This window comes from Microtus oregoni, unplaced genomic scaffold, assembly GCF_018167655.1.
Source record: "Microtus oregoni isolate MIOR12 unplaced genomic scaffold, Mior012 000014F_ref0000157, whole genome shotgun sequence".
In the NCBI taxonomy this organism is placed as follows: Eukaryota; Metazoa; Chordata; class Mammalia; order Rodentia; family Cricetidae; genus Microtus; species Microtus oregoni.
The window spans coordinates 30,756,508-30,782,257 of NW_024543073.1; the positions used below are offsets into that span (position 1 = coordinate 30,756,508).

The window sequence follows — 25,750 nt, forward strand, 5'->3', positions numbered from 1 at the left end:
CCAGACTGGCCTCCATCTCATAGAGACCCACCTGCATCTGCCTCTCAAATGCTGGGATTAAAGACACATGCTTCCATGCCCAGTGGTCAAGAGTATTTATAAAGTTAAAGTCAGCACAGACGGTGTGATGTTCTTAAATTCAACTAATATTCTTTTTTTCTTGATAAAAAAAAAAATGAGGTTACTCACTATACCAGCAGGGAAACAGAATGACATTTGAGTTCGATATTTTCTTTCATTATTAGGAATCACAAGGTCAGCAGCATTGGATGTTTCCACTTTGGCAAATGAAGGAGGTTGCTCACCACGAAAGACAAGTAAAGATACGCAAATGAGCAAGCATTTGGCACAGAAGAAAATCTAGAATGATGAGACATACTGACAATGGAATGATAGAGTTTTTTGACTTCTGATGATGACGAGAATTCCAAGGATTATGAGAAACATCATGTCTCCAAGGCTTGAGCAGGTATCTGGTTCTCTTATAGAGCACCTTGAGTGGACTTCTAAACCAGATCTGATTTAATCAACTCTCACATTCCTCCGCCTCACGCCTGACCCCTTAATGCTTATCTCGCTTTTCCCTCAGCTGTCTCTGTGTTTCCTTTGTCTTTATCTCTTCCAATCACTGCTAAAATACTCCTCCTCTTTGCATTGGAGTTACTACCTCAGAATTTATACATTCGTCCATTTCTTCAATTCTACGGGTTTGAGAACTCTGAATCTAGTTAGGTATTTCTAGCACATTTACAATAATGTTATTTTAGATGTAATTTTACAGCTCTCAGCTTTATGCTACACATACTTGTTATAAAAATTAACTGACACCAGTTGGTATATTTGGCACTCTGATCTTACATTATTGTAAACTCACACTTTGGTGAGTTACAAGTGTGCTTCCTATAGTATATTATGCAGTCTTGTGTTTTCAATGTGAAGCAAGAGTCTTTATATTTTCAGCATGTGTCAGCCTTTTCGCTATTTTAACAGGTAGGTGATAGGACGACTTTTTATTTTTCCATTCATATATTTACATGTGTTATTGTAAAAATTAAAGGCAACAATGTGTCAAGGCCATTGGAAAACTCTATAGGTGATACTAGTATATTACATCCAAGGCTGAACTTAATGTAGCTGTTAACTTAAAGATCAAAATGGTGGCTCTTTATTCCGTGTGATTTAGGAGAACTTTCAGTAAACAAGATATCTTTATATTTCTAGGTCCAGCTGGCAGACATTGCCTTTCAAAGTGAAGGAAACCCTGTAATAATTTTACATCAACGCCCTGGCCTATGGGGACATCTAAGTAACAGAAGTGTTTCAGAAGGGGAAACACTGACAAGTGTTAATTACCTTAGACATGAGGAAAATGTACATTATCATTAAGTAACTAGTTGACATAATCGCTAATTGTCTACATCCTTGAGGATTCTAAAATTCAAGATTATATAAAGGGGTTATCTTTTTTGTGTCATAAACTAGAGAAACAACAAATATTGTAACACTTATCAATTCCTTTGTAAAATTAGTTGATAATAATATTCCCTAAATTACCAGGGAGAATTTGAAGACAGGCTCTAGTTTTTCTCTTTTCTTAAAATGGATCTTTACAAAAAAGAAAAATTTGCCTAGCAAGACAAAGAATTAGGGAAGGGTGTCTTTTCTTCCTAGTGGAAATACAATTATATATTTGTGCTTCCTAGCCAAGGTGAGAGACATACACACTGGGTATTAAAATTGACTGCTGCCGGACTCAGTCAGATCATCTTCCCCGCCTTCAGATGATGCCATACAGCAATTATTTCACAAAGATTCTACCTCTCCTATTTTTAAGACTTTCCGGAAAAGGAGCAACACAACCTTCCTTAGCAAACTATTTTGATATTTCACAGCTCTGACCCAGGAAATTCTTCCCCTCAGTTAATCCCTCAAAGAATACTTGGCCTTCGTTCCTCTTTTCTATCCCCCTGTGCAGAGAACAATATCTGGCAGACATGTCCTTCTTTCCTACACTTGAAGACTGGAATAAATTTCACCTATTCTCTTAATCCTTTCCTTACTTCGCTTTCTTTTCCCCCATTGTCAAAGTTCTTCCTTTCAAATTATGTACTTGCCTTTAGTCTGAGAATCCAAAAATATACATAGTCATAAAAGAAAGATGTTCAGGCTGGGTGTGGTGGTGCATGCCTGTAATTCCAGCATGTCAGGGGGTGGAGGCATGAAGTCTCAGGCCAGCTGAGGCTACACAGCAAGGCACTGCCTCAAAACCCTTCCCCGACTACTTAAGCACTATTGATTATCTCACCCATTTTAATTTTGTCTTGCTACCCTTGCCAGGCTTGTCTTCAGCCAACTTCTCCCTTCCCTCTTTCAAGACACTCTAATTGCATAGGATTCTTTAGCCATTTAAAGTTATCCCTTAAAGTACTGATTTCACTATTTCTGTAACTCCCGCTAAAATTTGGGTGTTTGGGACGTCTTTTCCCCACTGATGAATGAGGTTGTCATCCAGAACAAAATCTTGAAAAACTGAGATTATATCTATTACTTTTCCTCTATATTATTAATAAAGAAAATCTTCCCACCTAGCAATTATTATTATCAAATGATTCTGTATTCATTTTGTGCTCATGCTCTGAGTTCTTAGGATGGAAATCACAAACTGGATTTAGTTTTAGAAAGAAGAGACCTACTGACTGGGTCATCTTTTATTTTATTGAAAAAAAAAGATACGATACGCTATGATAGTTAATTACTAAACTTCTTTAGCCGGTAGCTTGTAGACTTGCAATAGCTGTAATAGCAAAAATTTCAGCAACTAGATAACCTTAACCTAAGCTGCCCAGGAGGAATTCCATGAGCTCATCATTTCTTAGTGCCACTAGCTTCTCAATACTGGTCACACATTAGATTTCATGTCACCACGAACACAAGTTCGTGTTACTGAGGAATAAAGGTTAAAAAAAAATCAAAGCAACACTTTATTCATTCCATAATTCAGTGATATATTTAGAGTAATTATTGTTCTTTATGATGCATGAACGATTGAACGGGCAGAGGTTTATGCTCTCATGGAATTCACAGTTCTTGTGCTCCCTATGCTTATTTCCCGTCCATGATAAAGAGGAAAACACTTTACGTTGTTGGTGCGTTGGGTAAAACTAAGTACATTTATAAAAAGTATTTTCATTTTCCCGTTTCTACCTGAATTCAAGCCTTTACTATGTCTTAGAATATGCACCTCCCGCATGTTAATTCTTCCCTTTCTCGCAATTCTATTTTATTTCCGCTTCCATTCAGTTCTAACCCCAGAAACCCAACAGCTCCTTTCTTTGCAAATTCTGATCTAATCTATAGTTTCCTCAGGCCTCTCTGACAGTTTTTACTCTCCGCACTAAGTTTTCTAAGGGCATCCTGTAATACACTGAAATCCCGAAGTCTATTCTCTTAAAGTGCATCTTTTGTGCAGCCCGGGTCTTCACAGCTCTAACTGTGCCTGGACTCGGAACCTAGAATATTGGGAAACCTTGGCTAACCACCAGGTTTGATGAAAACTTATTAATGCAAACTATTTGTCTCAGCTTCATTGAGAGGGAGACAGAAAGAGAGAGAGAGGGAGAGAGAGAGAGATACATGAAGAAGGACTATGTGACTTCATGTTTCCTGATGTTGTGTAACTGAGTGATCTGTGACAATAATATTTAAATATTTCTATTATATTCAGATGAGAGCTAGTGATCAATCACTATCATATAATAAGAGATAGTGGATTGCAATTGAGTGCAATTTCAGACATCAATCACATAAAAATAAGGTAAAAGATACACAATGAGAAAAATCCTTTCTGAGAATTTATGAATACAGAATAAGCTGTGAAATTACAGTAAATAAAGAAGTGGGAAATACAGTGATGATTTCTTTGTCAGAATTTTAGTTTTTATTAAATGTGTTGGGAAAACTCTCAGGAGGATGAAACAGTGAGATAAAACAGAAAATATCTGTGGAGCTGGGTGTTTATCAGAGTGTCATGTGTCTAGATAAAGTTTTCATATTGTATATGGGAGTCTAAATAATAATAATCGTTTTAGAAAAAAGTGATATTCCAAGTTACAATCTCCATTGAATCTAATAAGTCAAGTTTACTTGACTTTCTTTTCACCTTTTAAGGCAGTGAAATGACCTCATACTATGGCTACATCATGGCACAGTATAATTGTGTGAACTGCATGGAATTATGGGACAAAATGCCTTGAATTTTTAAAGAGAATAGCATGAAAATAAGTGAAAAAAATTCCCGCATTATTAGAGATTCTTTTCCCAGAAGTACTGAAATTACTGGTGTGTAGAATTCTGACAGTGAGGCATCTGGACTGGACTGTACACATGACGATGCTCACTGTGGCCAATGTTCAAAGCAAATGATGTCCTTCACTTGCCCTACCTAGGAGAGGGCATTATGGAGATAGAGCATATACCAGTATTTCACAAGCTCCCAATTCATGTGGTGTTAAGACATCGATCTCAGCTTATTAAAATTTAGACCCTTTATTTTGCAAAAGCTCTCCAGTGTGTTTTCCGTGTGTGTGTGTGTGTGTGTGTGTGTGTGTGTGTGTGTCTTAACAATAAGAAAGGAGTCTCATTTGAATTTCTTGTTTTATCAGCCCTTTGCCATTTCCTAAGCCTCTAAGTCTACTCTTTGCTCACACACCTAAACAGAAACAGGTTCACTATCCCCTAAAAATACGGCAAATGCATATACTATTTAACTTTAAAAACCTTCCCCCCCCGTGAAACCCTATATTTTAGAATTTACCTAAAAAAGAAAGCAAATTCTATTTCTTGAATTCTATTGACACATTCCAAGAGAATCAATTATCTATTAGACAGAAAACTGGTATTCAATTATACTAAAGTTGTGATTTCCTTAATTCCAAAATTCAGTTTGAGAATTTAATGCTTTTCTAGCACTCAATCTCTTTATTATAAGTTGCACGATATTAACTAGGTAATATACAGGTTTCTAAGTAAAGATATCATGATTTATGATCTGTTGCCAAATATCCATGTCTTTCTGCACTAGACTGTTATGTTAAGAAATCCAAGTTCAGATTAAAAGCACAAGCAGGAAAGAAGAATAGGATTTGTCCATTTTTGTCCTAATTTGTGCTTGATGATTTATTTCTCTGAAACAATTCTTCTTCATCCTTGCTGTAGTGTTCACACTGAATGATCATATCCCCAGGACACTTTCTATTATTATAATTAGATATGATATCTGGGTAAATTCGTATGGCCACTTCATACTATTTAGCATTTTCTGTTGAAGAACAAGAAGCATGGAGACAGTATACAACCTGTCCGCCTTTTCACCCCAGAGATACTAAAATCTGGCTCCTGAGGTGAGGAAGCCTAATGAGTTCATGGTTCTTTTTTTCTGCTATGCTGCTCCAAGTCAGGATGTGTGTTCTGATGTTGTACTTAAAATCTACGTGTCAAAGGTCTCAGTCAGTTAAAAGTGACGGATATCAAATTCAAGTGAACCTGTAATCTGTGCTTCTGTCTGAGAGGAAAACTCAAAGCTTGGTTCTCAGTAGATCAGGGGGGTTTTCTATTTAGTTTTAGGTTTCTTTTTAAACATGGTTTTGAAATTGGATTCAGCTCCTGTTTTATTTGTATTTTAAACAGAACATACCAAAATATCCAAGTAAATTCAGCTTTTTCTATGGTTTAAATGGAATTCCTGAATACAATACAGCCTATTCAAGTCAACTCTTTTTTCCTGTGGTACATGGTTTTAAAGTGTTATAGGGAGTGGTGTCTCCTTCCAGGCATCCATTTAAAGGCAGGGTCATGCCTTGTAGTTCAGGCTAGCCTCAAAATCAGTGTGCAAACCAAGCTGGCCTTCTCTTGCTTTCGTCTCCTGGGATTACAGTCATGCATCATCACTCTAGCCATAGGGTTATAGTTATAAGCTATATAGTCATCTTCATTTACTTGGAATTCATATCCAGGGATAAAATATCTCCAACCTTCTATTCAGCGTGTATCGTAGCAATTGAAGCATAGTAAGACTGTTCAGCCTATCTTCACAGAGGACTTTAAACAAGAGCTGTAAGATGCTGAGTCGATCTACTTCTGTCTCTCTCTTAACAAATAATTCTCGAGGGTACTCTGTTAAAATAATTCACATGGTGCACCTGAAATGACCCACTAATTGCAAAACTCACTCTGATACATAAAATACTAAAATATGTCAGTGACCAGTGACTTTGCTTTAATTGTACCAATTGATTAATTTGAAAGCATGCCAAAATTTGGAATGAACAATTATCTTACTCTCCAATGTAGTGGCACCTGTAAATGTTATGTCAACACCTGGCTCAAAATACTAAACAACCCCCATGACTCAGGAAGGAGTAGATTTTAAATGGAACCACACTGGTGGGACAATTCCCCCTTTATAGTCACTGATCATTTCCTGTAATAGAAATAGGACATACAAACAACAGTAAGAAGCCATAAGTTGCTCAGTCTTTTTACTTAAACCATCATTTATGATGCAGGTCTTTCAGCACTGACCTATTACTAACTTGTGTGTTGTGGTATATTTAAAAAGATGACATTATTGTCCGAGTCTTTTGTGCATCACAATGCTAGGCCTATGCGATATATTCATCTGAAACAGAAAATGTATTTAGACATTTTACTGCAAACATCTCAAAAGTTTGAGAAAACATATGTTACATAACTTAAATCCTGGAGTGATAAATTATCAAGATGTGTGTGAGTGTGCATGCATGCGTTATACTCAGAAAAATACGCCCCCCCCCACTTTTCAGAGATGATCTCTACTGGCCTACCTCCCCCCATTAAACTAGTCTGGCTGATCAGCAGGCTCCAGGCTCTGCCTATTTGTGCTTCCCAGTGCTGGGATTACATGCCTGAGTTAGTTTCCATGTGGCCCGTGGCTCAAACTCAGGTTGTCAGGCTTGGGAAGCAAGAACTTCACTGACTGAACCATCTTCCCAGCCCTCAGTGTTAAGAATTTTTATCAGGTAAACGTTAAGCTTATAACAGTAATTGTTTTATTATATTAAATTATTTGTCTATGTCTTTCCCATGTGTGCTCTCTAATCTTTGGAACTTTGATTATGAAGGGCACAAAAATATTTGGTTGTAGATCTATAACTCTCCTCTTTGGAAAGTGTCACCAAATACAAATGACACTTCCCCACAAGACAGAAAAACGAGAGCAGCGGTGTACTCCAGGAAGCTGTCAGACGAGGCAACAAGGAGAGAAGAAAATCAGTATGGGGATAACTTTATAAATGTTTGCGATAGAACTAAAGAAAATTAATCAGTAAAGTTCTAAGAAGACTCCAACATGGGAGAAATATTACAGTTTATTCCTGCAAGGAGACTGCTTGTGCTGCCTCCAAGGTCACTGCCAACTTGTATTAATGGCCACGTTTGGTGTGTGTCAGTCACGTGAGTTAGAGCTGCCTTCCTGTCTTTTCTGCATAATGACCAGCTTCGTAATGCGCACTGACAATCAAGGTGAATGAAGGTGTTTTTTAAAAGTGTGGATGGAAGAATTCCTTACCATTGCTCTTCTATTTTGATTGTAACAAGCATGTGGACTGTATGTAGTCTGGCAGGAAAGAAAATCTTAAATAATGCATTTTAAACATTGAACTATTTTTGAAAAAGGGGTTTTGATTCCTAAGGGGAATTATAAGTGGCTGCATTGTGAACTTTTCCTCAATTTCATATTTGCTTACATTGCTGCAAAGACACAAAATATTTTAAAATATGGGAGTAACTCTTTTTTTAAATCTAGAAAATGTCATTGCAACACGGAGTTAGTAACAGAATGATTCAGTATTCAATAGTTAGGCTCTATTGCAGATTTGTAATTTTCATTTATCAATATTATTCGTCATTTACAGAAGAAATTTGAGCATGTAGGCATATTGGCTTCTGAATTCATTTACTGACTAGAGTATAACAGACATATTTATGTTCTTAGAGGGAAAATAGATGAACACATCTCCTTTTCAGGGCTTATATTTGAATGGAATAAATCGTTCCATCAAAGAATAACTGATATTCTAGTACGTTATAATACGACATGATAGAAAGAGACATCGCTATTAAAAATTCACTGCCCCAGCCCTAAAATACCAGTTTAGTCCTGGCTTGAGATTAGCACTATGTTAAAAAATATTTGGGGGACTGGCAACTTTAACTCCTGATTTGCTATTGGAATACCGTTGCTTGGTACCACACACATTCATTGAAACTGTGGCTGAAATGACTGGGAAGGAAAGGCCCCTGCTGACATCAGCTGGCCTGGACAGCATTTTAAAGCTATATTTAGAAAAAGATCAAAAGCGCGGAGTGCAGCAATAATTCTCCATGCCAACTTCCTCTGTTACTGTTTTTCTTCTTCTCATTTGGCAACTCATTTCTAAAACAAATGTGTTTCAAAAAGAATCTCAGGACCTCTCGTTAGAACTTGAGCAGGCTCTGGAGAAATCTAGTTAGTTAGAAGACGTGATCAGGTGGCATCCGTACCTCACTTCAGATCACTACTTCCGCTCTGCTGGTAAGCTACACTTATACTTTGTTTTGATAATGTTAGCTCGCACAAGCACTCCAAAAGAGTTTCTCAAATCTGGTTTCAATATAAACAAAGGTTGTCTAAATTACAAAAATTTGATTCAAATAAATTGCATACACAACATATATGGTTAAGAACTAATCCTACAAATAAATCCCATTTCATAAATTAAAGCTATTGATTTGTATGAGTCAGAGAGTGAGGCAACTGAAGTCAACCTTGGATTCTTTATGTAAGATTTTTATTCCTTTATTATCAAAACTTTTACAAAGACAGAATAATTTGCCATTAATAAGACATTTTCAAAGAGGTGATTGACATGATCTGTCTGATTTAAAGCTAATGACCTGTGTTTGGAGGCCAAACTTCTGCTTTTAAAGGCAGGATAGAGAAATGTTGCTCAGGCAGGCCACAACCTCATGACTCCCTTCTTTGCCCTCCAGAGAGTACCAAATCTGCCACTCCCTTGTATCATATTGAAAATACTGAGTGTGCCCAGCAAAGACTGTAACAACCCTCCTCAAGATCCAGTAATACCACTTTTGGGAATATATATTTATCAATTGTGCCACAAGGACATGTGCTCAACTATGTTCATAGAAGCATTGTTTGTCATGGCCAGAACCTGGAAACAACCTAAATGTCCCTCAACCAAAGAATGGATAAGGAATATGTGGTACCTTTACACAAAGGAGTACTACACAGCACAAAAAAAATGACATCTTGAATTTTGCAGGTAAATGAATGGAGCTAGAAAACATTATTTTGAGTGAGGTAACTCCAGTTTCGGAGTATCTGATACCTCTTCTCTCTCCCTCCCTCTCTCCCTCCCTCCCTCTCTCCCTCCCTCTCTCTCTCCCTCCCTCTCTCTCTCCCTCCCTCCCTCTTTCTCTCCCTCCCTCTCTTTCTCCCTCCCTCTCTCTCTCTCTCCCTCCCTCTCTCTCTCCCTCTCTCCCTCCCTCCCTCTCTCCCTCCCTCTCTCTCTTTGCTATGAAGTGCCATGGCTTTATTTTATCATCTACTGATGTCCATCGGCTTCATTCGGTACTCCCATAACTTCCCTCTGTGGAACAGCCTATGCTGGATTTTACAGATTCAGTGAATTTTCTTGGTGTAAACATCCATCTCCAGAATTGGTTGAAATTTTCTATTTGTGAACTCTACCTGTTAATCATTATTGTTTAAAAATATGAAGCATTTCTATGAGCCATTATTTTCAAAAACATTTCCATTTAAAGCTGGCAACTTTAAAGCATAAAACATCAATATTTAGAAACATAAACGTTTATATTTCATACATTAAAAAAATTCGAGATATTTACATTATGTGAATAGAATATAATATTTGCCACAAGTACTTGATATTATGAAATCTATTTTAAGTATCTCAAATAGACTAAAGTTTTTATTACGCCCAAATGTACTGAGATGATTATTAATTGAAGCTCTATAATGCAATCAATATAATCAGACACAATCCATAAATGCTTTAAGTATTTTTAATAAAAGCAAGTTATCCAAATACATTTACAGTTTAAGTTGTAACATTCCATAATGACAAGTAGGAATTAAATCACTGAAAGTGAAATATGGGCATTAATATATATGGAATGTTCTACATTCTGAGCATTAAAATATTAAAGATAAAAATAGCTTACATTGTTATCATCTTAGATAGAAAATTATGACTAAAGCAATTTTAGATCTGTATATTAAAGTGTATGTTCAATACTGGTTAACAGTTAAAACTCATGTCCTTTAACCTTATACTTTAATTCTTTTCTATACAGAAGAGTAATTTTAAATCTACTTCTATTAAAAAATACAAGAAAAACACAGGTCTAAAGTATCAGTAGCAGAGATGGAAGTTGACATACAGAACATGAACAGGCTGGTTAAAGAAAGTACTATCCTGCTTTAATGTCTTTTTCTGCACAAGATAGTTTGAGAGAATGTTCAGCTTATGTGAGCACTGGATTTTGGCTGTTATCCATTATCTGAAATAAGTATACTATACAACAAGAAAAAATTTTAAACAAAGACTTTAATCTAATCATTGAATTTCCCAAGTGATAATAAGAGTATGTACGCTGTTCTCAAGTAGCTGACAGCAGTATCTGCTGATAATGTTTCTGAGTTGGACTTGTTCCTGGTGAACAAGAGACACGTACTGAACTCACTTTCATTGATGTGGTAACTAACTTATCTCCCATCAGAACTAATAAGAAGAAATATTCTGTTAGTTACATAATACCTAGATACACAATGCAACACTTTCAAAACAATAGTAAGTTAGTATATAAATGAGAGCAGGTAACTGGAAACTGCCTGAATAAATGAAATTTATGAAAATTACAAGTGATGATAATTTTAGGGAACAACATCTTTAAAACAAATGTGCCATAAAGATTTCTAGTGAAGAGTAAGACTTCAAGATTTAATTATCATTTTGAGCTTTCTTCTCACCATCTGCAGATGCTAACAGTGGAATACACAGAGGGCATGATTTACAAGAGACACAAGCCCTCCTTCTTTGTACTGGAATTCCTTAATTTTGATAATCAACACAAAACATAAAAAGCAACTTACATTAAAAGATTTGACAAAGTTTAAACTCCTGGGGGGGGGGCAACATGTTTTTAAATGACTCTATCTATCTATCTATCTATCTATCTATCTATCTATCATGTATCTATCATCTATAATCTCATGACTTTTATTAGCGACATAAACAAAAGTCATGTTTTTAAGCAGAGGAAATTCTGAGGAAAAAAATGCAAAATCATTATTCAAGATACGTGTAGAAGCAATATCTACCATGTGATTACAAGTGATTTAGCAGCTTTTTGTAATCAGAAAAGAACCACATTTTGTTGTAGTCTATGAGCGATTTTTAAGGGTATGTCATGGTCTTCATTGCTACAAGTTCTCAGAGCAGTTGCGATAAAAATTGTTCAGCCTGCCAGGTGTTTAGAGCTGGTGCAAAAGATAGTTTATTAGCGGAGAGATTATTAACCTACCAGTTTGTATAACCTGAATAAGAAAATGAATATAACCCAACCTCTGTGCTCCAAAGAGCTGATAAAGGCACTTTAAAAACTAATTTTAATACTAGTTATAAGTCAGTAAGCACCATATAATAGGTGTACACAAAATCTTGCCAAAGTTAGATGTGGGAAATCCAACTCCACGGGGAAAAGGCTCATAACAGAAGGATTTCAATTGCTCTTCCAGGCCTCTCTCTTTTGAATTAGGACATTTATTATCCTTCATTCATTTGCTTCAACTTAACTTAACAATTACAGAACAACTATTATGTATAACAGGCTCATTTAGATGGGAGAGAAAACAAAGATGAATAAGGTGTAATCCCCAAGCTGAAAGAGCTGGCAATACAATAGGGGTTAAGAACAATGTTCATTAAACTGCCTTTTCCTTTTGTCGTGCTACAGTATATAGACCATTTCACGCAATCCTTAAGTATCATGGTTACTGAAGCTCCAGAACGTGACATTATTTCTCCTGTGATATGAAAAGGGAGCACAATGAATCACAACTGTCTTCAGGGCTTTGCTTTTGTGCTATAGAAAACTGAGATTGATTCTAATTTTAGTATCCATGTGAACGGACTGAGGCATTCTAGAATAGCTTATGAACCACTCCCCCAAGTGGCTCAAGGAGCAGGAAGGAACTGAGAAGGGTGGGAGGCTCCTGGGGAGAACTGTGGCCTGGCCTTGTCATTGCTGAGGAACCCTGAAGACCACACAAAGTCAAACAAAACCTTTGAACAAACCCTTCCTCAGACTTAGGATCCCATTTTTAACTAATGTTTGAAAATACAATATAGAAGACTTTAAAAGAATTTAAAATATTTCCAGTCTTCAAGTTTAGTAATTGGAAAATATTTTATTTCCTTCAGAAATTACTTCATGTTTCAGATAAACATCATCGCCATTATTAAGGAAGTGGCAGCAGTTATAAAAATTATATATTTCTTTTTATTAATTTTTGGTTTTTCTATTAGCTGTTCATGGATGATTTTTCAATACAAAAGAATAAAATATTTTGGGGTGATGAGTAACTTAAAAGCCAGTAAATAAAAAGGCACTTCCCATCATATGGATTTTTATTCCTTTCTTTCAGATTTCCTGTGAAGTGGTTGAGAGCATGTTCAAATGGTTCAAGCAATATAGTGCAAAGAAAAAAGTCTTAAAGATCCATTAAAAATAAGTTAATCAAACACTAATAAGAGCGTTTTGGTTAAGCTCACGAAGTGCTGCTTTTAGACTCATAACCTATTCAACAAAATACTGTTTTCCTATTTGCTCAATTTCAGCAAATGGAGACATTTCCTGATAATAAAATCCAACACGTGAGCACCGAATATTCAAGTCAACTTAACATTCACATATCGGTCCCTGCAAGTCATGATCTCAGTCTTCCATCCATGGCTCTACTTAAGCAAATCACTCCATCCATACACAAATCACTTTCTAACCCCCTGCAAGCATTTCTAAATCAAAGTTCCTCTTAAGCCTGTTTTTATCTCGTTCAGTTCATTTCACAGTGATATGCCCATGCAGCCACATCACCTTCCTAAAGTGTTCTGGAGACCAGTACGAATAAAAATCCACAGAGCTTAGAAAGAGGGCATTGCAACTTATTTGCTCACTCATTGATTGTGTATCTACCATGTGCATGGCAGAGTTTAAATTTGTGGCCTATGGGCAATGAATCTCAAAATCTACCTGGGACATTTTGGAGGACTGGGTCAGGAAATTATTTGGCACAGATAAGGCAGCAGACTACGGTAGAGAAGGATGCTGAAGTTACCTGAGAGCAGGTAAGTTCCACCCTTCTCAGGCACATGCTCATCCCATCACTGGTCCCCTTTCTTTTCATCATGTGTCTGACAAGTCAACTAAGGATAACCAGTAAACCTTTAGAGTAACGACCACTGTACGTCTGCTCTAAGAAACACAAAAAGCATTATCAACCAAGAGGACTCGAATCCCTTAGCAGCCATAGTCAGACTCCCGGAGGCATTACCTGCGCACCAGGCAGAACGCTCTGGTGGGAATGTCATATTAAGAGATTAGTGCTCCGAAGGAGGAGGAGCTCTCTGAGTTTGGGGTCCACACAGTGCACTTTGGAAATCTAGAAACTGTCCTCTTTCCAGCCACTCACTTGTGTCCGAGATCTCTGACTAAAAGCATCAACGAAAGCAAATCTGAATAATATATTCAGCTATTTATATTAATGAACTAGAATGGCCCCTGTTGTGTTTTGAGCTTTTATTTGAGGTGTACATGAGGTTTCTAGGGTGCACATATAAAATCATATCATCCATTTAAAAATTGTTTCCAAGAAAAATAAATTCCACATATACCACATTAATTATAAAATATTGTATGACACAATGTATTTATCATTTGGGCTGTGACTGTATTGCTTGGTACACAGTGGTCCAGTCCAGTCCATACTTCACACTATTGACATTAAAATGACAACATAAGTCACACAAAGAATCCTAAGACCTGGCTTGGATATGCACTCCTGGGTCCTCATTCAGTACACAACAGGCTTTTAAATTTCTGATTTTCAAGAATTTAGAACTGGCATATAAGAAAACCAGAGGATAACACTGTTTGCACATCCTGTGCTAAGTAACGACAACTTCAGTTTTCTCTCTCGCAAAGTTGCTGCTTACTCTCTTAAGTCCCAGCAAGCAGCAGGTAGATGTTATGCAACCACAGACACCTTATTTCATGAAAAGCCAATAATGGAAACTTTACTGATAATCAGTCATATACATGGGAGAGATGTTCTCTTGAGAGATATGCCGCAGATATGTTAGCTAATGGGTATTTATAAACAAGACCCTAAGCTGTAAAGGAATTTGTTTCTTTAGGAATAAGTCCAATAATAATGTTCTGAAAGGCAATGTTATGATAAAGTTTTTTTAAAAACCATATAGGTCTTAACGTTTTGTTAAATTCCTTCTGCAAGTAGGAAAAAAATAAGAATTTCCTTTATGTAACAGCAATGCACTATGGCCACTGCAAAACTATAACGACGACAAAAATACCAGTGAATGTGTTCTGTAGGTAGGAAACAGGGAAACAGCTTCTTTACATAAATGAGAAACCATGCTTTTTACAGTGGACCCAACATTCTGAGGCTGTGAAGTTCCTCCTGTCTTCCCTATTCTTATAGCTGCAGAAAGAAGCACCCCATCTGATCACATGGCAGGTGAGTACATGACTGAACTGAGTCCCTAGGTGTCTCTGTTTCTTCCTTTGGGGAGAGGAGATGGGTTTTCGCTAGCCTTGCTCTAGAAAGCAATGCTGCCTGTTCATCATTGTGCTACCCGATCTGTTCCCCAGATCCTTTAAAGTGACACCAGCATCAGAACGCAAAGTGAAATGTGCTTTGTTGTTTTGTTCTTAGAAACTGCCAAAACACAGGAAGTTTTGTTTGTATTTTTCACATGCCTTGGTCTACAGCATACCTTCCAGACACAGCCCCGGGCTATGTCTGTGCAGCCAGGCTGGACAGTCAGATGCAGACAGCAGAAGAGGTCTGCACAACAGAGCCAGCAGCCACGGTCTGGAGATGTGAGTCTCACCATGTGCGTGACATCAAGATGATCCAGGGCAACCCTGCACGACTACAATGGAAGTGGACTTTCCAATCTGCTGTGGTAGGGATGATCAAATTTTGGCTCTAAAGGTATAGTTTTTTTTACCCCACCCCGACCCTGCTTCTCAGTTTCACTGACTATTCAATGGAGAGAGAGAGAGAAAAAAATGTTTTTAAAGGGATTCTTACTCTCTTTCTTAAGGAAATTTAGAGAATTTAACAACTGTTGGCCTCTGGCTAATCCCCAAGCTAAAGTCTTTTTCCAGCTTCGCCTACATCTTGACCCCTCATGGCAAATATTTTAGGCAGTCTATTTATAAAGTTCATCACTTCCCCTGTTACTTCATCTTTAGAAATGCCAATAATTTAGAATCTAGATTGGTGCAGCTGGTCTCATAAACTTGGGAAGGGAAAATTCTATGGAACGGCTAATTCTCCTGTTATAAATTAAGAAGTCATTTTATTTTCTTCCAAATTCCACAGTTAAAGGGAAGTAATACTACTGTCCCAAACGTATTTCATTTTATGGTTCAAAGATGCTTCAACATTTTAGAGATCTTGAAAGATCTATTAACAAAGTACTTAACTCTGCCTTTGTATTCTAATTTGTCACTTTAAAAAAAAATAATGATTCATAGACTTATCTGAGATCAATGCATTCAGAATTGTAGTTCCTGATAGTGCTTTATCCTTTTAATGCACACTGGTGTTTAGCCTTCAGGAATGTCTGTATAAGAGAATGAGATCCACTGAACTTGAGTTACAGCCATGTAACTGCCATGCAGGTGCTGGGAATCAAACCTGGGTACTCTGGAAAATTAGCCAGTGCTCTTAACAGCTGAGCTATCTCTCCAGCCCTGGATCTGAAGATTCGTAAGAGCTTTCCCAGGTAGCCAGACATGAAGCTGGCTCTGAAATCTTTAGTATTACCTTGCTTAGGAAGACAGCAGCTGACGGCTGGCATGGTTTTGCAGTATCTCCCCAGAACGGAGAAAGTCATTAGTCTATTCATTTGTGAGCTGATGCACCTGGAAGAGTTTTTCAGCTTTTGTATGTGATGAGAGATACAGTCCACTTGGAGAGTGTCACGGATTCTGAATGGACTTGTAAGTGACAAGGATGGAGAGCCCTGACTTTCTCCGTAGAGTCCTAATGAGTATGCCCCTTGCCGCACAGCCAGCCACAGGACCTTGTCAGTTGCTTCAGAATGAATTGTTTTCAGTTGGATCATATTGAATCTTTGGGGGATTTCCAACAATATTAAAAAATAAATCTTATCTTAGGATATTTACCAACCTGTAAATCGCTAATAATACGGTAATTTGATTTCAGGCTGTATACTTAATTTGTTCAAGGAGATGACTTCCTGATTACATATATGATATTAGTGTATCATCTACCTGAGACCAAATTCACTACCTTTTATGTTCTCCAAAAAAGACATAACATTTTCTCAGTCTTTTAAAAGTAGTTTGATTCTCTACTACAGTCTCAGAAAAATGCAACCATCAGGGGGTGCTACTGAACTCCTCACTTCTCTCCCAGTCGTAAATGGATTTATATAATGGGTATCTTGTATCTTGTGTGTGGTGATGATATTTTGCTCCTCTGTATATGGCAACCAGCCTGTCTTAACTCCAAACAGGTCTGTTTTGTGGTAATATTATAACACAATAAAACATTTCTGTGTAAACTTGTTGTGAAGTATTTTCATTTGACCTACACAACATTATTGTGTTTGTATGTTACATGTATGTGCTTATATACTTTGAATTTATATTTGGTTATATGTATTAAGCAAGTCCAGTTCATCAGATTCGTTGTATATTTTAAGGCCCACAGTTTGCTGTTAAAGATTTATTCCCACCCATGAAGTCTCCTCATTATCCCTGCATAAACCTGTTCTGAACAGGAATGACATCATAGACACGCTAACATTTTAGGGAGAAGCCCACAAGGCCTCAACCCTCTGCAAAGGACCTGAGGCAACTAAGGAATGCTGAGAGCAAGAGAAAAGATCTTCCCTAGGGAGGAGCACACCAACTGATTATCCAATGCCAATGTGCACAGAGTGAGCACAGTGTATTTATATATCTAGGAATATGTAGCAGACTAATAGCAAATATATAATACATCTCAATAGAGAAAGAAAAAGAGGCTAAGAATTTGAAAGATAGCTAGAACATGTACATGAGAGGTTTCAGAGGGAGAAAAGGAAAGGGGAATTAAAAAAATTATACTATAATCTCAAAAAATTAAAAAGAATATCTAACATCAATAAATTGAATTAACTTAAAAAAAAGGACATACTCCCTTCCATCAGCATATTTTCAATAGCTTTCTATTAAATTACACAAGATTCCTTTCCCCAAAGATATCCTTCAAGTACTTTATTTATTTCTTTAGAACAGGAAAGAAAAAGGAAAATGTTGGCTGAAGTTTTTTTTTTTTTAAATTACTTTTGTATGAGATAAAAGTTGCGTTTCTTTCTATAAAGAATCCTTGGGGCATCTCTCTGTTGGTGCTCCTCTCTCTTATTCATAACCTGTTCTATATCCTTTGACGACGCAGGGATTGCAGAGGAGGACCAGGCTCGGCATCCTTCCTTTCAGCTGTGTCTAGGAAATAGGGCATGAGTGGGAGGCGAGGAGCCAGTCCTCCAAGTTAGCTCCAGATCCCCAACAGGGAGGTTTTGTGGCATACCAGAGAATGGAAAGGGATTAGCCTAGCTTGTCCTACTTCTGGTCCTTCTTCACAGTTTCATTAGTTCCCTGAAATTTCAAATGCCCGAGCAGTTTTTTCAAAATGGAAAATCATAATTGAGAATATGGCCTACCATGAAAACCACGAGAAATCCTTTGCTTTCTCAGAGGGCACTAGCTGCCCACACTCCCTTTTCCAGTAAACCGCCAGGGCTTGGTTTCATCTTTTAAATCTGACATTAGGTGTCTCTTTCTCTACGGAAGACTACCCTGAGAGAAAGCATCGAACACTTCATCACATCAGCACTGACTTCACTTTTCATGTAACCTGCACTACAGTGTTGAGCACATCGAATTTATAACTTCACTTGGCATTTTCATTTGCTCATGAGATTGACTTTCTCGGGGGCAGAGTTGTCCTCGGCCACATCTGTATCTCTAATACCCCACTCACCTCTGAATGCACAGACTGACCAAGACGTTCAAAGTTGGCATTTATGAGCAAGTGCTGAAGAATACAATTTTAAGGGCAGAGACCAAATGACCATGTTTATTTTTTTATGTAAATCTCAGGATGGAAAGCGTTGCATGCCTATGCTTAAAATCCACATTTATCCTTTAACTAGGAATTCTTAAGCCAGTCTTTACATGAAAAGCACCCAAGCAGCTTTCCAAACCCACAATGCCCAGATGGCAGCTCAGCTTAATCCAAATCTGGAGGTGGGATCTGAGTATCACATGTTTGAAAAGCTTCTCCTCTAGTCAAGGTTGAAACCCTATTACTTAAATGAACTACACAAGGAAAACTCAATGTTCTGCCTTTGTTACTTAACATACATCCAAGACTAACTCTGTCACACAGATTTTGAATGACTCTGTTTGTGAGAAATTGTTGGTTTTACTCCCTGAATGATTAAACGTTATGAAAATACTTTTAAAAGGTCTTTATTAATGCATATCTCAGTCTGCTTCTGGAAGTATTACTAATAACATAAATTTCTTTTATAAACTTTTCCAACATCATGGCTATCTCCTCAAGGTTTAAATAATGTAAGACATTTATGATAAATACCTATTTTCTATATATTTAGAATTCAAATAAATTATAAAATAGGTTTGATGCTCTATGGCCCCGTAAGAGTGTCTATTATAGTTGGGAAGTTCTAAAAAAGATGAAGTCAAATCCTATACGCCAAATTGTGTTAGGAAACAGAGGCAACTACAGGCCTTATTGGTTTTGCTGTAAAGAGTGAGTGCTGACCAGAGAGGCAGTACCACACAGAAGGCTGAATTCCTCTTGTCAGCAGGCATCGGAGTGATGGAGGAGGCTATTTATTACTGTAGCAAGTTAATCCCAAATAATACACAATAGCCAAAAGACATTTTTAATAAAAGCATCCTAAAATACAAAGGACATAGGTTATTTGGTTATTTAGTGTAATCCAAACAAGCACTTCTTTCTCTTCAATACAGAAACAAAGGAGAATAAAATCTAGTTGCTAATGGGGGATGTGGGAATCTGGCAGGCAACACATGGCATTAAAAGTATGGTAGCTATTAATTATGAGTCCCAAGCTCATACATTTGGTAGTTTCAAGATTTCTGAGTGCCACTTGACCTCTACCAGGCTCTGTCCCCGCTTCCATTCAAAATTATGACAATACTTTGCAAAGAAACTCTGTGAGAGGAAAGAAAATTAATACTGTTCGCTAACAATGAAAAACAAAACAAAACAAAATCTAAACAGGCTCCTTTTCCATTTTTAAAGCTTTTTTATTGAGCCCAGAAATACTTAATTTAAAATCTAAAAGCCACATTTGATGAATAAAGTATATGCATTAGCTTTTATATATTGCAGCGCCTATCTTAAGCCATCACTTTGTCTCACTGGTTTCAGGATTTGAGCTACAAAGAAAAACTTAGAAGGTATGCTTGAACTTTCCAGAATATGCCCCGCAGTAATTAAATTAACTAAATGATTCCTGAAGTTCATTTAAAATCCAGTAAAACTTTGTTTATTAACTCAAATCCCTTAATAAAAACTATATAGATGACAGTAATTCATACAAATGAAGGTTAAAAGGGAAACAGCTCAATGGATGAAAACCAAAATAGAAATCAGCAGACAATGATGAAAAACTGCCTGCTCACACCTTAGTTAGCTTCACACTATGACCGGAAAGTGCACTTTACAAACAGTAATAAGATACTACTTGCCTATCAAATATTCAGTAATTTTCTCCCTTTAGATTACCAATATAGAATGATACATCCAACTAATGCTCGTCTCTGTTCTGTTCAGAAAGAACACAAACATATGTATTATGTTATTCTCAAATTACCAAATACTTTTCCATAACCACGCATGGAAAATTCAGAAGGAATAGTTGAGTCCTTCCTTGTTACCTAACAGATATGGTGTGTGTAAGGTTTTAGCTCAGTGTGGAAGAGAATAGGCTCTGGAGAACATATGGGGTGGAGTTTCATGAGTAGCCCTTATTGGGAAATTTTAGGTAAGTTACTTAAAATGGTTTCGTCCCTATTTCTTCACCTAAGTATGATAAATGTACAATATAATAGAATGTATTAAGTTTTGAGGAATAAATAAACTAATAAACTTACAACGTTTTAAGATCTTATTACAGTTCCTAAGAGTAAGGTCTCCAAAATTGTCAGCGACTATATTTACTACCAACAACAACTGCAATACATGGTTCTCATAAATTAACAATGCAAACTGTTGACACATATCCTGAATGTTATATGAGTTATTAGAGATATGTTGGGTAGGGACAGTGGAGAAAAGTAGAGGCAGAATTCCTAAGTCACAGTTGAAAGTATCAGTTATATTTATAGATCAGTCCTACTTCATACAACCAAGCCAACAAGTATTGAAAACCAACTGGGCAACATATGTCAGTGCAGATGGAAAAAAAATGCAACTGTCTTGACGTTCTTGAAAGAGAGCTGAGTGGAAAGCCTTCTGGTCACTGCTGTCCAGTGCACCATTATCCATGCAGCAAGAGTCTTTGATGCATGTATGCAATGGGAGAGACTTTGATAACTTTCTTACTCTATGAATAATACATATTTTGGGGGCAGTTTCATAAAATGATCTATCTTTGCTCTAAAAAGACACATGACTAAGCAAATGCAAATAAAGAATCACATCCTAACCACAAAGAAAGGTATCCCTATCCCCATTGGGAAGACCATCTTCACATCTTTTTAAAAGGTTGAGGACTCATCCTTGTTGGAACTTGAAGCAACTCACAAAACTCTAAGTGTTTTTAAGATGAAATGCTTCCAAAGCTCATCTCCCCAGTAACCAGAAAGAAATTTACATTGGAAAGTATATTTGCTTTAGTTTTTAAAAATCAAGTAAGATTAGAAATCGGATTACTTCTTTATAAGGAAGGCATTAATTTTTCAAAGGAAGGCTTATCTCTTTTGGAAAATCCAGTATTTCACAAGGCGAAAACTATTTGTGAGTATTCAACTTCTGTGAATCGTGTTAAAAGCAGTAAACTTTTTCTCCTTAATGACATTTAAGATTGTTTCTATGCAGTGAGTGATGTGTAGAAGATTTTAGGATTAACAATTCTGGATGACTTAATTTGCAAATGGAGTTTGGTCTTGAAATAATTTTGTTTTTCAGACTGAACCAAGATGAAAGATTGTGGTTAGCCTGTGTCCACACAACCCCTTCCTTAACACCAACAGTAGGTTGTCAAGCTAGTCTACCCTCAGGTCTCCATCCCACTGTCAACAGGTGTGGAGAAAGGCAGTAGGACTCAGTGCAAGTCGTCTCATCAGCTTCCTGTGATTCTCAGCTCTCTGTGCCAACACAAATACCAGGGCAACCAAAACCCCCCAAACGCAAGTGCCCACAAATTAATTAGAGATTATGTGGTATGTACAACTATGGATAAATTAAAATGTTAGAAGGGAAAAACAAATGACTCACGTGACAGGGTCTTGCTCTGTAGCCCAGGCTGATCTTGAAATTGAGATCCTTTGCCTCACCTCTGAATAGCATGCATGTGTCCCTGTGCCTGGCTTTTATGATTCAGCTCAAATCTATGTGCTTGCTCACCAAAAACATTATACAATCAATTTAGGATAGACTTGTATACATCATCATTTTAAAAATCTTATCCTAGGATTCCTTTTACTTTAAGAATTGAGAAAACGTAACAGTTGTGTAGTTTAATTCTACAGAGATAATTTAGCAATTAATTTATATGCTGCACCAGCAGTGCCAATGAGTTCCAACTATAAGTTATTTTCTTGTTAAAATGTGCAAAACTGTTTTAAAACATTGTAGTTTATACCTCATGAGTTATCTATGGAATGGAATCAGTTTTGTCATACACAAGACTTCTGACACAGTACACCTGAAGTGTACTTTCTAAAATTTCCTGTGCAAGAGACCTAGAGAAAGCTTTTCTAAATATGTATTTTATCAACACATGTCTATATTATCATTCCTTTATACAGTTTTAATCTGTATGTTTAGGTCATGTAAATTTTAAAGTTTGATTTCCCTAAGATTTGAGTTGTTACTCAAGTCAAAAATTATTTTAATAACTTAAAGTTAGCATTCAAGCTACACTGAGTGTTTAATTATGAAATATACTTAGTATCATAAAATCTTTAAAAATGTAAATATGTCTAGAATTATTTGCATATGAATGTATATGTAGCATACACACATAAAACTTAAAGTCCTATTATATAATTAAGTTCATTAATTTAGGAATGTACGCAATGCCCATTACTCAAGTTTTAAGAATTTATATGAAAGTAGAGAAATTATTTTCGGTAAAGACTACATAAACCTGATTTTTTTTTATAAAGGATGAAGGTAAAAATCCTTAATGAACAAGAGTTGTTCTCAGAAAAAGATTGCTTATTATATATTTAAAATGTGAGTGTATATAAAACAAAATATCACAATGGTCTTTGCAAGATGAGTCTCTTTAAAGTTGGGGATTTATTTGATAGTTTAACTACTTGAGATTAATTTAATGATGTTATCTGTTAGATCAAACAGTTGGTATTTATTACTGTCTCTTTATTATTTTATCAAAGAATAATTTAAACAAAGCTATTACTTATTAGAATTGTAGACCCAAGGCTAGTATGTCAGTAGATTTGTATTTAAGTATGCAGGAAATAACATAATTGGAAATTTGATAATTCTGCCAAAATCATCTTTGGTTTATTTGAAACATTCCTATTAATATCTCCTCTTACATTTAATCATTAAAGATATTTGTGGACTTCTAAGATTTTCTTTTTAATAGAAAGTAAATATTTGGTTAAAAAATGTCTGAAAGAAAGCCTTTAGTCTAGTCTAAAAGTTTCTTAGAAATCTTAAGGGATGAGTACAATAAAACTAGGGCAATGCATATATTCTCAGTTACTCTTTAAAAAACCCTGCAAAAGTGACTCTAGTGGCATGTTCTGACACATTCTTCTCATAAAGCGAGCCCTGTGTGTGACAGCGGGACAGATTGTGTGCATCTGCTGGGAGCCAGCCAGATGACAGTGGAAAAACGCACATGGATACCTTGGCACAGCAAATAAAAAATGGAGAAAAAAAGACCTGGAAGAGAAAGTGCTCAACTTTAATTGAAACATTCTTTCCAACATGATGAACATCGTCCAACCACTTCTTGTAGCCTGTCAATTTTACATGTACAAATGTGCTTTAAAAAGGATCCTTTATAAATTAGGGCTATTTTGTCCTTTCGTAGTACTAAATATTGACTCTGGCATTGGATTACTTATTAAAATTATGTTAAATGTAATAAGCACAAGGGTTGCAAAAGACACAGAGTGGTTCGTTACAGGAACATTGAGCTTCAAAAAGCCTTTCAGGTTCAAGTGAAAATTTTAATATCTGAGTTAAGTTTTTAAATTGTGTGCGTATTATACTGTCAAGTGCCAAGTATGCCTGCACTCAAATATTCAGTAAAAGTGACTATTGTAAGTGGTACGGTAATATTCCATCTTACGCTGATCAACCCCAGTATTGTTTGAACAGTTGGCTCAATGGCAGAAGAGAACTCCATACACACAAACAAACGCATCGCTAGCAATAAATCATATCTGGAAGTTCTCTTGGATGCTCTGATTACAATGAAAATTTATTCTATACAGTATACAATGCAAATTTTAAACTGGAGACAAAGTTGTTTAATAGATTAGGAGTCTGACTGAAGCAGCTGCAGTCAAAAAAAAATTCTGGTGATTAACAGCCATTTTCCAGTAATCATAACCCTGGAAAGGGCTACTAAGCAGGGGGAGGGGGTTGCAGATGGGAATAATTCTCTAAGCCCATATGCCTTAGAGGGCTCCATCATCTTCATGCAGACTTATTATTATTATTATTATTTTTAAATTAAAGCTTTTAGAAGCGTCCTTGATTGCAGTGTTGGGAGCTGTCCATGCTGTTTTACCACAGGGAAGTCCACTCTGCAAGCCTTCCTTGCGCTGAGCACTCTTTTATCCAGGCATTAAAACAAGGTTAGGAAAGAAAGCTGAAATGCAAGGTGCACACCAGAGGGTCATTATTCAAAAGCGGGAGAACTGCTTCAAGCAGACGTAACTCCCCTGGCTGTATATATTGGGAAGTCTTTGTCAACAGTACCTACTATCAAATATGATTTTTTTGAGCAAATAAGTGAATACTAAAACAACAAAAGAGAGCAAGCAGTTTCTTGCACCAGAAATATTCAGAGATTTATCAAAATTTCCTAAATGTGTCTTTTATATGTCAAATGCTAAAGTCCTTGGTAAAATTCTGCATTTTCTTGTGCTTTATATCTCTTCTTACATGAGTGAAAATACCTAAATTAAGTTCATTTGTTCATTGCCTTAAAGTAGGTAAGCTGTATTCAGAATTAATAGTCACTCAAGGAAATAATAATATAGAAATGTATTTACTTATCTTTAACTAGTCAAATAAAAGTACATTTCATCTTTATGAGTAAACATTTATTCACCCGGTTCTGTATGATACATACTATATGTAAGCATGCTTGTGAAAGAACATAAAGATGACTTCAATACCACTCGTTTATTCTTCGTAAAGAATTCTATTACCACACACAGCCAAATTATAAAGGAAGGTAAACAAATGCTGATAGAGCCCTAAAGGCAAGTGCTGGCTTAAACAAACGGAAAACTACAAAATTCTTAGAGCACCTTCAACTCTGTGCATCAGCCACTTTTTCTGGATTGAAATCCTTTTGAAACCAGTACTGTTAAGCAATAATCTATCTAAAGTCAAAACTTGCAATAAATGCCTTATAACAGTCAAGGATGGAGTTACTTTTATTCCTGTAGTCCCATTTTACGTTCTGAAAATAATATCTGATATGTGAAGATTCTGGTTTTCCTGGAGGAAGAGGTATATTTTATTTAGTAGTCATTAAATTTGACCCAACATAGAGTCCAGACAAAACATTTGACCTGACAGTAACTCAATGATCTAAAGATATTGCAGGGGGAAAAAAGTAAAAAACAAACAACAACAACAACAACAAAAAAAAACAAACACTATTCGTCCAAACATTTCTGAGAGATTCTCATTAGTCGGATATAAAATTGTTAAAATAGAGTGGTACTGAAGCAATTTAATAATTACTGGGCATTCATTATATGTTTGCATAATGTTTCTATGCACAGGGCCTTCAAAGACCCTTCATGAGCTGTGTGTAATCACTCCCATTTTACAGATGCTGGCCTGGGGTTTTCTGGAGGTGAGATAACC

General features: G+C 36.4%; 1 protein-coding gene and 1 long non-coding RNA gene across 13 annotated transcripts in view; one reads left to right on the forward strand and one right to left on the reverse strand.

Annotated features, from left to right (window-relative positions):
* The window catches only part of LOC121455826, a 40,113-nt gene extending 39,845 nt beyond the window's left edge, over nt 1–268 (forward strand). Inside the window, exon 3 of the long non-coding RNA XR_005975549.1 lies at nt 246–268. This is a non-coding gene — a long non-coding RNA (uncharacterized LOC121455826). The remainder of the gene's footprint in view (nt 1–245) is intronic.
* Nucleotides 1–25,750, reverse strand: part of Mef2c (myocyte enhancer factor 2C) — a 164,726-nt gene that overhangs the window by 107,791 nt on the left and 31,185 nt on the right. The window lies entirely within an intron of this gene.